Source organism: Pelophylax lessonae, assembly GCF_965119305.1.
Source record: "Pelophylax lessonae genome assembly, chromosome: 8".
Lineage (NCBI taxonomy): Eukaryota > Metazoa > Chordata > Amphibia > Anura > Ranidae > Pelophylax > Pelophylax lessonae.
Genome location: NC_138775.1, coordinates 12157888 through 12166601, shown reverse-complemented (window position 1 = coordinate 12166601; position 8714 = coordinate 12157888). Strand labels below are relative to the sequence as shown.

General features: G+C 43.0%; 1 protein-coding gene across 4 annotated transcripts in view; it reads left to right on the top strand.

Annotated features, from left to right (window-relative positions):
* Positions 1–366: 366 nt before the first annotated feature.
* Positions 367–8714, top strand: part of SEMA3F (semaphorin 3F) — a 171950-nt gene continuing 163602 nt past the window's right edge. For 2 of the 4 annotated variants that reach the window (XM_082265465.1, XM_082265463.1), the window contains exon 1: positions 367–632. The gene's annotated coding sequence lies outside the window, so the exon portion shown is untranslated. The remainder of the gene's footprint in view (positions 633–8714) is intronic. The other 2 variants (XM_082265464.1, XM_082265466.1) reach the window with 2 other exon arrangements.

Sequence of the window (8714 nt, the reverse complement as noted above, 5' to 3'; positions counted from 1 at the left end):
AGGAGAGGAGAGGAGATGTAGAGGAGAGGAGAGGAGATTATGAGGTGTAGATGAGAGGAGAGGAGAGGAGATGTAGAGGAGAGGAGAGGAGAGGAGAGGAGATGTAGAGGAGATGAGATGTAGATGAGAGGAGATGAGATTATGAGGAGTGGAGAGGAGAGGAGAGGAGATTATGAGGAGAGGAGATGTAGAGGAGTGGAGAGGAGAGGAGATTATGAGGTGTAGCGGGCACATTGCACACACCTGTCAGTCCTGTCTCCCCCCATAGTGGGAAGTCTCTCTCCTATGCCATGGCAGATCTCTGTGTGTGGATTGGTGGAGTGTGGAGCCAGGTGAGGGGGGGAGGGAGGTCCTCTGGAGAAGGGGGCGGGTCTATGGAAATCTCTCAAGTTCCTCCTGACTTTGTCAGCCGGAGCCGCTCAGTTTCAGCGGAGGGTAATGAGCGGCGGTTGGCTGCGCTGTGTCCGGGCTGTGCGGGGGGTTCCGGAGCTCTCACCTGGATTTCTGACCCTTCCTATGGAATTACCGGCCGGAGGGGCCCGACAGGACACGGTGCGGTGACATTGTGCTGCTGGATATAGGCGCTGTTTGCACGGAGGATCGCGCAGCTGGACGTCTGGGGGTCGCGTTAGGTGAGTGCGATGTTCTGCACATACCTGGCTGTACCCCTTCTGGAATGAGGGGGAGGGGAGGTCTGTGTACCTTGCATACAGTCTACTGGGCTCTGTGTACCCCCATATAATCTGCAGGGTTCTGTCTACTGTCATCCCCCATATCCTCCTCATTCCGACAATTCACATAGAAGAGCTCTGCTTGTCACCCTTCAGGTGTACTCTCTTCCTGGACACTGCTTGGGATCTCTCTCCTTCTCTATCTCTTTCTCTCTTCCTCTACCTCTCTCTCTGCCCCTCTCTCCCCTTCTTTCTCTCTCTCTCTCCTGGCAGTGTCACACTTGTTGTCACTTTGTATCCACTGAGTGTTGTAGAGTGATTTGTGTTCCTTCCTTCTCTCCCCATGTTCTCTCACCCTTCCATTATTGCTTTCTATTTTCTCTTCTATTTCCTCTGCCCTTCTTGCTGCTCTTTCCTATTAAAAGGAGAGCGAAATATACAGAAAGAGAGAGAGAGAGACAGCATGTCCTCTGCCCAGAGAGGGGCGCAGAGTCTGTCTATCTGTAAGATTGAAGTCTCCCTTTTTCCCCTCTTTCTCCTCTTCTTTCTTTTTCTCTTGATATCTCTCTCTCACTCACTTTTCTTTTCTTTCTCTCTCCCCCTCTCCTCTTTCTGTTTCTTTCTCCCCTTCTCTCATTTTCCTCCTCTCCTCTCTCTCTCTGTTTCTCTCCCCTCTCTCTTTCTTGTCCTCTCCTCTCTCCCCCCTCTCCTTCTCTTTCTATCTGTTTCTGTCTCCCCCTCTCTCTTTATCTCCCCCCTTCTCCATGTTTCTCTCTTCCTCTCTCTGTTTCTCTCTCCCCCTCTCTCTTTCTCCTTCTCTCCCCCTCTCTCTGTTTCTCTCCTTCTCTCTCCCTCTCTCTCCCCCCTCTTCTTCTCTCCCCCTCTCTCTGTTTCTCTCCCCCTCTCTCCTCCTCTCTCTTCTTCTCTCCCCCTCTCTCCTCCTCTCTCTCCTTCTCTCCCCCTCTCTCTGTTTCTCTCCCCTCTCTCTCTTTCTCCTTCTCTCCTTTCTCTCTCTCTCTCTCTCTCTCCTTCTCTCCCCCCTCTCTCTCCTTCTCCCCCTCTCTCTGTTTCTCTCCCCCCCTCTCTCTCTCTCTCCTTCTCTGTTTCTCTCTCCCCCTCTCTCTTTCTCCTTCTCTCCCCCTCTCTCTGTTTCTCTCCTTCTCTCTCCCTTTCTCTCCCCCCTCTTCTTCTCTCCCCCTCTCTCTGTTTCTCTCCCCCTCTCTCCTCCTCTCTCTCCTTCTCTCCCCCTCTCTCTGTTTCTCTCCCCTCTCTCTCTTTCTCTTTCTCTCCTTTCTCTCTCTCTTTCTCCTTCTCTCCCCCTCTCTCTATTCCTCCTTCTCTCCCCCTCTCTCTATTTCTCTCCCCCTCTCTCTATTTCTCTCCCCCTCTCTCTATTTCTCTCCCTCTCTCTTTCTCCTTCTCTCCTTTCTCCCCCCCCCCCCTCTCTCTCTCTCTACCCCTCTCTTTTTCTCCTGTAAATGACTCTGAAGGACTGACACAAGAATTGCTGCTGCGATCGATGTACACAATTGCTGTGTGTGTGGTTGCAATGTATGGGAAGATTGTGTTTGAGGGCAGCTTGTGTTGAAATCCAGCTGGAACAATGAAAGAAAGAAGATAACACAAAAGATCAGAGAAGGAGGAAAGATGTTTTTGTTGTATTTATTGTTCTGCATTCAGGATTGTGAGTTTCTTTGTGGAATCTGTGATATCTGTCAGACAGCATCCCCCCCCCCCCTCTGTACAGTAAGGCAGAAAGCCCTCACCAGTGCAGGCTCCATATAGTCAAGCAAAACGCCCCCCCCCCCCCCCACACACACAAGTCTAGTGATTTAAAAAGCACCCCCTGCAGTATAGCAGAACACCCCCTCAACACAATAAAGCAGAAAGCCCCCCAGTCCAGTGAATCAGAAAGCCCCCCCAGTCCAGTGAATCAGAAAGCCCCCCAGTCCAGTGAATCAGAAAGCCCCCCAGTCCAGTGAAGCAGAAAACCCTCTAGTACATTAAAGCAGAAAGCCCCCCAGTCCAATGAAGCAGAAACTCCCCACTACAGTGAAGCCTCCCCAATACAGTTAAACAGAAAGCCCCCCTCACAAGTCCAGTGAAGCAGAACCCCCCCCCCCCCAGTCAAATCAAGCTGAAATCCCACTACATTGAACCTGAAAGCCCCCAGTACAGTGAATCTGAATGCCCCCCATTACACTGAATCTGAAAGACCCCCAGTACAGTGAATCTGAATGCCCCCCCAGTACAGTGAATCTGAAAGCCACGCAGTATAGTGAATCTGAAAGACCCCCAGTCCAGTGAAGCAGAAAGCCCCCAGTACAGTGAAGCAGAAAGCCCCCAGTACAGTAAAGCAGTGAAGCAGAAAGCCCACCCCAGTCCTATGAGGCTGAAACTCCTTACTACAGTGAAGCCTTCCCAATACAGTTAAGCAAAAAGCCCTCCTCACAAATCCAGTGAAGCAGAACCCCCCTGTCGTCCAATCATGCTGAAAGTCCCCCAGTACAGTGAAGCAGAAAGCCCCCAGTACAGTGAAGCAGAAAGCCCCCAGTACAGTAAAGCAGTGAAGCAGATTGCCCCCAGTACAGTAAAGCAGTGAAGCAGATTGCCCCCAGTACAGTGAAGCAGAATGCCCCCTCCCCCCCTGTACAGTAAAGCAGAATACTTGACCAATACAGTGAATCTAAAAGCCCCCCAGTACAGTGAAGCAGAAAGCCCCTAGTACAGTGAAGCAGAATGCCCCCTCCCCCCTGTACAGTAAAGCAGAATACTCGACCAATACAGTGAATCTAAAAGCCCCCCAGTACAGTGAAGCAGAAAGCCCCTAGTACAGTGAAGCAGAATGCCCCCTCCCCCCTGTACAGTAAAGCAGAATACTCGACCAATACAGTGAATCTAAAAGCCCCCTAGTATAGTGAAGCAGAATGCTCCCCCCCTCCGTACAGTGAAGCAGAAAGCCCCCCAGTACAGTGAAGCAGAATGCCCCCAAGTATAGTGAAGCTGAATGCCCCCCAGTACAATGAAGCAGAATGCCCCCAAGTATAGTGAAGCTGAATGCCCCCCAGTATAGTGAAGCTGAATGCCCCCCAGTATAGTGAAGCAGAATGCCCCCAAGTATAGTGAAGCAGAATGCCCCCTCCGTACAGTGAAGCAGAATACATCCCCAGTACAGTAAAGCAGAATGCCCCCTAGTAGAGTACCCTGTGGCTCTTTCTTGTCATGTTGCCCCCCCCCCCCCCCCCTGTCATCCTATATATTAGACAGGGAAAGGCAGGTTGGGGAATTTCACCACTAAAACACATTAACAACATTTTTGTACAAATTGAACCATGTTTGATGTGGCAGCCCCCGGGGCGCGTCCCTTCTCTCCACCCGCCAATCATTGTTCTCCTTAAGTCACATGTAAAAAGGGGTCTTGTGAGGGTCCTTGTTACCAAACAAATATCAGGTGAAGTCAGGTCCCCCTCCCACCATCGGGTAATAAAAGGCTTTTTTTTATATTCCTTTCATTCCTGGCTCCTGCTGTGAAATAACCTGTTTAGTTGCACGTGGCTGAGAGGAGGTGAATGGGCACAGTGGGCTGCCACAAAGAAAGGGTCAAGTGTGGACATTTCACCGCCAACAAAGGAGAAGTTGAGGTCCTGAGGCTCAGTTGGCTCATTGTCATGTACAGCTTGGTGAGGGAGATGGGGGCTTGTGGTGGGTTACACTGCCCCCCAATGTGCGAGACGCCACTCCAACGCATCCTGCTGCAGTTCAGGAAAATTAAGACTTTGCTCAATGACTCCATTTTTACTTTGTGTAGGGAAACTCTGTCTGCCAGCAGCTTGTTCCTCTCACATCCCCAGATTGTGCTGAATAATGTCCGTCCCTCTCTGCAGAGCACAATTCTCTCCTTTATCTGGGGGGAACTACAAAGCCCAGGAATCCCCCCCATTGAGCTGTCCTCTGCTTGGAGTGACAGGCTGCCTGCGACTCTCCCTTCACATTCTGCTGCATTTCAGCTTTTTTTACTTAATGGAGGCCCTGAGGACTTCCTGAGCTCCAAACCTGTATTTATCCCATCATTTAACACCTTTCAATTTCTGCAGCTACCATGTAACAGTGCGCCCTTCCCCCACAATAATATTTCTCGCAGAAGCGGAATGAGCGCAATGAATAAAATAGAAATGTGTTTCCTTGTACAATTATTATCATTTTTTTTTTTTTTTTATCATAAAATGTTATAAGGACCCGCCAGCCGTGAGTCTCCCCTATAAAAACCCCAAGAACGTATATTAATTGCGCAGCTTGGTGTAGGGAAATTTTAACCCTTTGCTCTTGTGAAGACAAGCAAGATATTAATATATACATATATATTTTTTTTAATTTATTTATATATATATATATATACACATACATATATATATATATGTATATATATATATATATATATATATATATATATATATATATATATATATATATATATAATTATTATTATTATTGTTATTATATAAATGGTATATATATTATATTTGATTTACAAAATGCGTCTGGACACCAGTAGCATTAACTACTGGTACTGGTGTCCAGTAGCATTAACTACTGGACACCAGTAGTTTAATTAATATACGTACATATATATATATATATATATATATATATATATATATATATATATATATATATATATATATATATATATATATATATAATTATTATTATTCAGGTTCTTATATAGCGCTGTCAATTTACGCAGCGCTTTACATATACATTGTACATTGTACATTCACATATATATATATATATATATATATATATATATATATATTAATATATTATTACTGTTATTATATAAATGGTATATATATTATATTTGATTTACCAAAATGCGTCTGCCCACCATAGCCTGTATTTACTCCACATTCTATTTTTTTATTTATGCATATACTTTTTTTTAATTCTTACATAGTTAGTTAGGTTGAAAAAAAAGACACAAGTCCATCTGGCTTAACCAATAAAAAACAAAAATCATTAAAAAAAAAAAAAAACCCAACCATACAATCCCATATACACAATCCTATACCCGTAGTTGATCCAGAGGAAGGCGAAAAACCCCAGCATTCTTTTTATGTATGTGTTTATTTTTATTTATTTATTTATCTATTTTTATTTTATTTATTTTAATTGATTTCATTTTCATTGTATTTTGTCTTTAAGAGCCGGTTCACACTGAGGCGATCCTACTTTGGGGGGCGACCTGTGAACTCGCATGCACCGCTGTGCACCACGACTTCGGTGCGACTTGCAGAGACTTCACATAATGGAAGTCTATGCAAGTCGCTCCCAGGTCGCCCCAAAGTAGTACAGGACCCTTTTTCTAAGTCGGAGCGACTTGTGTCGCTCCTATTAGAACGGGTCCTGTACTACTCAATGGACCGCGACCTATCGCGACTTGTCAGACTGACAAGTCACCTGACAAGTCGCGCTAGTCTGAATGGGCTCTTAGTTCATTGATCTATGTATTTAATTTCATGTATTTATTTATTTTTTATTTTATTTATTTTAATTGTATTTATATTTTATGTTATTTATAAATTTATTTTTATTTATTTATTTTTATGTATTTATGTATTTTTATTTATTTTCATTTATTTGTTTTCTTTTTTATTATTGATTTTTTTATGTATTTTTTTATTACTAATTATATTATTTTTTTCATTTTGTTTATTTTTATTTTTTTTCATTGTATTCATATTTTATTTTTGTATTTTTTTAACTATTTAATATTTTATTTATTTATCTTACTTTATATATTTATGTTTCTATTTTTTTTATTTATTTTTTTATTTTATGTATTTGTTTGCGTATAACAAGCATTTATATAGCGCTGACAATTTACTTAGAGCTTTACTTAATATATGTTCACATCAGGCCCTGCCTTCAAGGAGCTGACAATCTAAGATCCCTATGTTACATGCAAGGAGCTTACACTCTAAAGTCACTATGTTACAAGAAGGAGCTGACAATCTAAGATTCCTATGTTACATGCAAGGAGTTTACACTCTAAGGTCCCTATGGTACATGCAAGGAGCTTACAATCTAAGGTCCCTATGTTACATGCAAGGAGCTTACACTCTAAGGTCCCTATGTTACATGCAAGGAGCTTACACTCTAAGGTCCCTATGTTACATGCAAGGAGCTTACACTCTAAGTTCCCTATGTTACGTACAAGAAGCTTACACTCTAAGGTCCCTATGTTACATGCAAGGAGCTTACACTCTAAGGTCCCTATGTTACATGCAATGAGCTTACACTCTAAGGTCCCTATGTTACATAAAAGGAGCTTACACTCTAAGGTCCCTATGTTACATACAAGGAGCTTACACTCTAAGGTCCCTATGTTACATACAAGGAGCTTACACTCTAAGGTCCCTATGTTACATGCAAGGAGCTTACACTCTAAGGTCCCTATGTTACATACAAGGAGCTTACACAATAAGATCCCTATGTTACATACAAGGAGCCTACACTCTAATGTCCCTATGTTACATACAAGGAGCTTACACTCTAAGTCCCTATGTTACATGCAAGGAGCTTACAACCTAAGGTCCCTATGTTACATACAAGGAGCTTACACTTTAAGGTCCCTATGTTACATGCAAGGAGCTAACACTCTAAGGTCCCTATGTTACATGCAAGGAGCTGACAATCTAAGATCCCTATGTTACATGCAAGAAGCTTACACTCTAAGGTCCCTATGTTACATGCAGGGAGCTTACACTCTAAGATCCCTATGTTACATGCAAGGAGCTTACACTCTAAGATCCCTATGTTACATGCAAGAAGCTTACACTCTAAGGTCCCTATGTTACATGCAAGGAGCTTACAAACTAAGATCCCTATGTTACATGCAAGAAACTTACACTCTAAGGTCCCTATGTTACATGCAAGGAGCTTACACTCTAAGGTCCCTATGTTACATGCAAGGAGCTTACACTCTAAGATCCCTATGTTACATGCAAGAAGCTTACACTCTAAGGTCCCTATGTTACATGCAAGGAGCTTACACTCTAAGGTCCCTATGTTACATGCAAGAAGCTTACACTCTAAGTCCCTATGTTACATGCAAGAAGCTTACACTCTAAGGTCCCTATGTTACATGCAAGGAGCTTACACTCTAAGGTCCCTATGTTACATGCAAGAAGCTTACACTCTAAGGTCTCTATGTTACATGCAAGGAGCTTACACTCTAAGGTCCCTATGTTACATGCAAGAAGCTTACACTCTAAGGTCCCTATGTTACATGCAAGGAGCTTACACTCTAAGGTCCCTATGTTACACACACAGACACAAAAGACACATACGGTGGTCAGCTTCAGACAGGAGCCCATTAACCTATCAGTGTGTCTTTGTATATAACACCAACATATTCCATGGTGCTGTACAAAGTAAGGGCTACAACAATAAACTGTATACAGATCACAATAATATACATTAACACAAGAATGGCCATGAATGAGAACTTTGTCCTAAAGAGCTCACACTCTAACCAGCTTTCTTCTTTGAATCTGATTGGGTATTTGACCTGGAGTGATAATCAATAGGGTCAATTTACTAAAGGAGTGGAGTCTTACTTAGTGAATGAGGTCAAGCTAAGTGAAAATTTAGTTTGTAAAGAATTCCTGATCTTGTGCAAAAAGTTAAACAGCATTTATTTTTCTTTCGCGTGATTGGATAAAATTAGCATAGCTCCGCCTCATTTACTAAGCTTAGCGAAAATTCACTTTTCAAAGTGAACATCCTCTACTCCTTTAGTAAATCAGCCCTATGGTCAGGATTGGCCAAATTAATCCCAAAACCAAAAAAAGTCATATGCAGTAAACCCCCGCTCCATCGCCGTTCAGTTTTTGCGGTCCCGGTATATTGCGTTTTATTCTGTAATGTTATTTTACTAATTAAATCATTGAAAATGAAATATTTTTGTGTTTTCCATAGCTCTTGCTCTGTCTCTCAGTATCTTTTATGTGTTTAAATGAGTTTCTGTTGTTTTAAAAG